We start from the raw sequence: 7,850 nt of genomic DNA, 5'->3' as shown, positions 1-7,850 counted from the left end.
TTCGCTTTAGTGTATGTTTATTGATTATATTAGAGTGTGACTTTCATCTTGTTCTCAAGACTGCGAGGATGATTCCCATGGGCAGAATCCTATAACACAGAAATACGGTTTTCTATATGAATGTCTTATGGTTTTTATAGTAACTTAAATGTGTGCAATATATAATTTTTACACCAGTCAGTAAAATGCTTTCTGTGGGTATAGCATGTTTACTTTGGCTGTCACCAGCTGAAGTGACAATCTACGTTTTTTTTTAGGGCTGCAAAGATCTGGGTTATTATAGACAAGAACTGTAGTTTAAATAACTAAAATTCCCTGGATATAAGTGGGGGGGTTTTTGCCTTTGTGCATAATTCTACTTCTCAATAGATTTCAGACCATAGTTTTTTTTTTTATTCCATGTCTGGCAAACAGAATCCCAGACCATCAAATCCTTTCAAAGCAAGGAAGAAGTTAATTAAATTTTAACATTCATAAAAATAATTATGTAGAAGCTACCATCTTATGAATTTCTTGTCTCAAACTTAGGATTTCCTGGGAGCTCACACATAGCTCACTTCCCCTCCAACCCGTGTCATGACCTAAATGTAAAAATTGGAGAAATGCTAGGAAATGAAGGTGGCCAACAAGAGGTCCCAAATTCTGGTTCCAGGTATTACAACTTACAGTCTGTCAGAACTGAGAAAGAAAGCAGACTCCTTGAGTGAATAAACATGCAAATTGAATTTCTGAGTTCAAAGAGGAAATTCTTAATTTCCTGAAACCAAATCAGGTCATAACAACAATAAACCACTCATGTTTCTAAGAATCAACTCCATTTTCTTTACAGCATTAAGGCTGTGTCTCAAATCTCAATTTCCTTAATTCTTCCTCTTTAACCAGAAAAAATCCTCACTGGTTCATTCTTGGGTCATACACAAATTGTCTCTTTGTTCAATTACAGCTTGTGTTTCAAGCACCTGTATGACAGGACACAACTGTCTTTTGATTAGTTTTGCCTATCTGCAATGAAATTAGATCAGTGGCAGTACTTGGAGCACATCCACAGCGTTGACAAGGTCTGAGCTATATCAGCTTTGCAGCCGTTAAACGAGTGAACCCTGGTCTGCTTTAAGGTAATACAACCAAAGAGCACTGCCTGAAAGCTGTATTTCATTCAAACCAGAGCCAGCTCACTGTGCCAAAGTCACAGTGACAAGGACACATCAAAACCAAACTTTCCAGCCCCTCACTACATTACTTGTTTATGTCAGTCAGTTTGGAGATTTTTAACATTTGAGTTATGTTTATCTGCACTGGTTTTCAAGGTCTAATTATAACATGTGAAGTGGGGTGAGATTGCTGCTATGAAAGTCGCAGTATAAATAAGAGGACCTGACGGGCTGATATGCTGGCACAGACCAGACATGTATGTCACGTGGAAGCCCAGTGCAGCTGTTGTAGTCCGTGGTACAATAAATAGCTATAGGGAAGTGGTGCGGTCAGGCAGGATTTTTTAATACCACCTACTGTGCTACTTGGACAAATGCACTCGCCCAGAAAAAAAAAAAACCAACAACAAAAAAGTCAGTTTGATCGCAGAAAAATGACTGTCCTGGTGCATGTCAAAGGCTCTGTAGGAAAGCATGGCATGGTTGCCTGCCTGCTCTCCCCTCTCCTCTTTTCACACAATCCTTTCCACTAATCAAAACCAGCAGGGCACATGCTCTTGCCCTTTGAGCCAGGAGAGCATGCCATGCATAATAACTTGCACAACCTCTGCCTCCCATTGCAGGAGAAATCCTCTGCAATTACCCTGTAATGCACATGCAAGGATCATGCCTGGCAGCACCAGCAGATGGATGTCTCAGGTAAGACCAGGCTTCTGGAGAGGATCTCTATTTATAATCTGGGCCCTGACAGGAGACTGGTCTTGGGTGTTAATGTGACAGAGTGTTGGTTTTTAAAGTCGCTGAAATGCCTGAACATGGAATGGAAGATGAAACTGCTGCTGGCTTGCAAATGATCATTCATGCCATGTGCTGGTAAGAGAAGAAGCCATCCACACCAGGCATTGGCAGCGCACTGAATGCAATTAAACCAATTAGGGTCCACAAAATGTTAATTGTAAAGCACCTGCACCCTTTTTAAGGTTAGGTTCTTATTTATTTTAGAAAAAAAATTGACCTGCCACAGGGCATATACATCTTTACATTAGCAACTGGCAGCGAACTGTGCTTTTGAAAAGGCACTGGAAAATGCCCACCATAATTCCAGCAAGATGCCTTCTGATCTGAGCATAACATATTATGCTCACATTATGATAGCATATTAACCCATGCTTCACCAGCAAGGAAAAGGCACTGTAATTGCAATCATTGTCGTCAAAAAGTAATTTGCATCCTCTTTTTGACCCAGATTCTCAGTATCCTACTTATGCAACAGTAGTGCCATAAAATGCAAAATGATGCAACATTCAAATGTTTTCAGAGCTACTGATATAACGTAATTTTATTTGGGTAAAATAATTTTTCTCCTTAGCTCCCTTCTACTCAGCTGTCAGTGTTACTCTTAAAGTTTGTCCCTGTATCCACAAACAGTTGCATAAAGTGACAGGGCTATCAAGTTTGATAGTGCACGGATACATTTCATATGTTATTTGAATGCAAACTTTGAAGCCGATAAAGCCAAAATGAAATAAATAAAAAACTTCCGAGATGCAATAAGAAACAGTTTTACGAAACAGCGAGTAAAACTATTCCCAGATTTTTTTCTCTAACCTCCTTTCTAGTTTAAACAGTTTCATTCTGTATTTTAAGATACTTTTACCTAGGCCTGAAAGCGTGTGTTGTGCCTCCATCAGTTTTATCACATATGGTTGGACACAGGTATTTGTGGTCAGTTATGCCTCTGGATGCACTGGCAGTCTCTAGCTAAGCTCATCAGATGGGTGCTGTAATCCCACGTGCGAAGAGGTGGGAGCCATAACAGAAGTGGAGCTGGAACCCTGGGCTCTGCTGCAGGACAGAGTTATGGGTTGGCTTCACATGCAAGCAGGAGAGGAACAGAAATCCCTGGAGGAACTCTGGATGTGAAGACATTCAGGTCTCCAACCCTGAAGCTGCTCCCCATCCCAGATCACTGCAGCACGGATCCAGATTTGAGGGAGTCTGGAGAGGCCCTTCTTCTCTACAGCTTTAATTACTGGATAGTCACAGTGCACAGACATGCCAACCAGGTCTGATTCCTCTTGGCCACAGGCTTAACTGCCAGCAGGTCACTTGGCTCAAGGCTCCGCCTGACCCACAAGAGGAGCTGCCTGTCTCCAACCATGCCTCTCACCCTGACCTTTGGCAACAAGACCTGCTCTCCTCCACCTCCCCATGTGTGCTGCCAGTAACAGCCTCTGAAACTCACATTTCCTAATTTAAAGATAATTTCCAGATGCTTGGGTTTATTTCTTGAGATTATCTTGGGGTTTGGCTGGACAGAAAAAGCATTTGCAACACACATAATCTACTCAGAGAGAACATCGCTCTAAAGAGGGGAGTTTTAAAGAGACTTTGTGTCTGAGGAGACCTGATAAACATGTTGAAGGCTTCAAGCACACATGTACGTTAGAGTTCCTAGAAAGTTTTCCTTGTAGAAGTGAAACTGGAAACAGATAATCTTCACATCATTATCCACATTATTGAAACTGTGAAAACTAAACCACGTGCAGTAACACAGCTGTTCTAGCTAGAGGCATTTAATCTCCCACTATCTTCTCAAAATATACATGCTCCAGCTCCTGGTTATGCACACAGCAAGCAAGGACTAGGAAAAAACTTAACAAGCATCAAGGAAAACTTCCTGTACTTATTCCTGTGTCCCCGTGTAAGTTCACAAATCAGTAAAAATCCTCCTTTGCTTAGCTCTGGAGTGGGAGCTGAATTTCCTAGAGCAAACAAGAGGGGAAAGAGCATTTGGTTAGAAATGCTAACTATGTTTGGTCCTAAAAGTCACATCATTAAGAGTATGGAGAGTGCTAGCATTACTACTAAGGACAAAGTTAAGAGATTTAGAAAGCTGAATTATTAAGTAAATATCTCTGGGATCCTATATGTAATCATATTCATATGATTAATGGCTGTGCCCATCCTACTTGGCAGGAAACTCTACAAAGGCTTGGGAGGGCATGGCTGTTGCATCTCTTGCTGTGCCTAGGTGGAGACATGTTCTAATCCACTTCTGGGGAATGAACCTTCACAGCAACACAATATGATCTTAGGTATAGAAGCACTGGCCAGCCCAAACTGTAGGAGAAAATGGGGCATGAACAGCCCTTCCTTTTGCACAATTGATCTTCAAGCCATTTTTCCCTAGGAACCCAGGTGATTTTTAATCCCTTTTCTCACCTCTGTTCTGTGTTTCCTACTTGAATAGATTGCAGACAACATGAGGCTAGCTGGCATGTTTCAAAAATTTGTTGACCATGGAAATTAGAAACACATTAAATAAACGTGCCTCAAAATCCACAAAGTAAACTTATCACTATGCTGATATCCAGTATGTGAAATGTTCTCCAACAAAAAAATTGTTTTCAATAAACACTCCAAGACAATCTGTGACACATTCAGAAGGGAAGAATGAGATTAGTTTCAGAAGATGATGTTAGTGTGCATCCTGTGTGTGAACACAGTGGAAAGATTTCTGTAGTTACTTCAGTGGATTTCACAGTATTCACAGTATGGGATTGTACCTGAGCGTAATAGGGATTGGATGTCTTGGACACTGCAACATTTTCAGATGCAATTACCTTAAAAGGAATAAATTAATTGGCATCTCAGTGTTGTATAGGAAACCTGTGCTCTGCAGGTGCCCGCTTTGCTCCATCCCAACCTGGTCCTCATCCCAGTAGTGTTAATGATGGCTTTGTGATATTTCCATTCCTTTTAGTTTCACTTGGATGAAGCCATTTCCTTTAGGTTAAGGTTTGGATGGTTCACAGCTATCTATAATCTATTCAGGTTATCAGAAAGTGGAATGGTAAAAGGAAAGAACTTCAATTTTCAACTCTTTCCTGCCAAATTCTGTCAATTAACTGGAGTTGCTTATTATGCTTTGCAACAGTCATGTCTATTTATTAGTCACATGGCTGTCTAAGCCTAATTCTCCTTTATCAATTTAATATATCTTAAAACTCAAGAACAAAATTACAGCCACCTAAAAATTTAAAACTTTCAAACACTTTTAAGCAATTACTGCATAAAAAGTTGAAAACCTGCAAGAAGCATCATGATCCTGGGACCCGACCACTTGCGGGACACGTGATACAACCTCGCCTAGCAATCCCACAATTTCTGCCCAAACAGAACACATATTCTCCAAAAGCACTATCATAAAAGCAAGTACCTACTGCCCTGAGAGACCTGGTGGCTGCAATGTAAAGCATTTATTGGATTTTAAAATCTGCTGGTAAATACGTCATTCTGGAATAACCTAGTGTGGCACATAAGACAAGGAATAATGGCATATGTATCAATCATTATTGGCCTTCCCCTTTCCATTTTGATGGCCATAGTTTTCCTTCTGTTTCTTCACAATCTGAAATAAAAACGATTGGGTTTGGTGTCTGTGTGTTTGTTTGCTTGTTTTGTTTCCCATGAGATTCAATTATTCAAGCAAGACTTCAAGAGATCGGGTTTTTTTATTAAATCACACTGTCATGATAACTGACAGCTGTGAGGGGATGAGTAGAAAGCCCAAGTGCCCACTGATTTTCAAAAAGGCACGTTATCCTGCCATTTCTGTTGGGGGTGCTTTGTGCTCAGCAGCGCTCCGGGCTGAGCAGCAAGCACTAGAGCACTGCTGCTGCCTACAGGTCTGCTCGGCGCAGCGCTCAAATCGCATTCGGAACCAAGTCCTCCGGCGGGGATGCTCCTGCTTGGGAAAGGGACCGAAACCCTGACACTAAAGTACGTTGGCTCTGCCGAAATGCAAGCTGGCAATCTGTAGCCTCTCTTGCCCTGTGGCTAACCTGTGTTTAAGACCCCAAATCAGGCGGACTTCTTAAAGGGAAGGTTGCTCTGTGCTGCACGAGAGTACAATTTTTGCCTTTTTTTTTTTTTTTTTTTTTGCAATGAAGAGGAAACGTTGCACTCTCAGGTGCAGAGTAAGAGGAAGCATCTGCTCCCAGATGGGAACCCTCTCCCACCACAATGCACTGGTGCACAAAACATGATGGTGTACAGAAAGATTGGAAACCACCTTTGAGCCTGCACTGGTGAACTTTTAGACCATTTGTGGTGTAATTAGAATTTACTAAAATTTAGTCAGGACTCTTAATTGCTTGGAATTTAATTAATTTTAATTTCTCTGCTTTTTCCTCTGTAACTCAGAAATTTTGATAACTGCTTTTCTGCCTCTATCAATAACACAGACAAGATAACCTTCAAGATAACCAAGTTCATCACTGCTGAAATCAAACACAGCAGCTTCCAGAACAGGAGAGCAACAAGAAATAAATTTATCCAGCAAATAGGAGCAAACAGTGGAGGCCTCCAAAGCATCTATTTAACCAAACGTTGTGGATTTCAGCATCAGGTTACCAAAGACTTTTTCAGATCACAAGCTTTCAATAAACAATAGAGGAAGGAGCAAATTCAGAAAGAGGAAAAAATATTTTTCCCCATTAAAAAATTTTATTTCCTAATAAGGAAAGGTCTGCTTATTTGCAGACTCTTTATCTACAAATGAATGTTTAGTTCTCAGGATGAACAATCAACCAAAGCACAGGAACACGGCACCTTGCAACCACAATCAGAAGCTCAGACAACAGGATAGTCTGATCTGACACATGGAATCTCTCTGAAGCTTTTCCCATTTAAGAGGCAGCACGCCTGTTCCATGACTCTTGGCTCCACACTGAGTGTGTGAGAGAAAATACGTAGCTGTTCCATCCTCTTTAAACACCAGTTTTTCTGGAAAAACCATATTTTCAGTACTGGATACCTAGTGAAAAAACTTCAGTGTGACTGGAAAACAGTATTCTATTGTTTCTTTTTTTTTTTGTTGGAGACTGTCCTTCTGTCAAAGAAATTCGTAAAAGAATTTGCCACACCTATAATAATTACTGCCCGTGAAGTATTGGGGAATACAAATAACCTCTAGTATTGTGGGAAATCGTTTTAATCATTGGAAAGGGCAGATGGCAGACAACACTCAGAAATATCTTTTTGATGCAACCTCATTCCCTCTTCAGAAGTATCTTTTCAGCAGTTGATGTTCCTGAGAGGCAGTATGACCTCTTCAAAGCCCGCATGGAGAGGGGTGACGATCAAAGAAATCAGTGGTCAAGGTGCCTGTGGCAGGGCAGGCCCCGGGCAGGAAGAATCCCCCTTCCCAGGCAAGCCAGCGGCAGTACCACACCGCGGGAGCTGCTCTCGGCGGGGCAAGCTACAAACCCACCGGGACTCCGGGGGCTGGGTTGAACACCTGACACTTGCAGAATAAATACCGAGGGCACCTCCACAGGTTTCCTCGCTGAGTACTTTGTCGGACACAACAAGAGGTGAGGGGCAATCACTGATTGCAGGGAAAAAAAAGAAAATGAACGTACAACGAAACACTTTGGAATATGCGCTTCAGGGATGTACAGATTAAAGCAATTGCGAATACGAGTTATTGTAGGGATAAAACAAAGCCTTAGGAGGATGGGAGGGCCATGGCGCACACCAGGCACCGCGGATGAGGCCGGAGGGGTCCGCAAAGCCTCGGGAGGGGATCGTTTCCTTGGGGACGGGGCTTCACGCGGCGGCGGGGCGGGACGGGACGGGACCCGCCCGGGGAGGTGGCACCTCGCACTTCCTCGGCGTCCCGCGGGGGCGGTC

The sequence above is a fragment of the Chiroxiphia lanceolata genome, chromosome 4 (assembly GCF_009829145.1).
Source record: "Chiroxiphia lanceolata isolate bChiLan1 chromosome 4, bChiLan1.pri, whole genome shotgun sequence".
Classification (NCBI taxonomy): domain Eukaryota; kingdom Metazoa; phylum Chordata; class Aves; order Passeriformes; family Pipridae; genus Chiroxiphia; species Chiroxiphia lanceolata.
The sequence above is the reverse complement of the archived record's forward strand: the minus strand, read 5'-3'. Positions refer to the sequence as shown.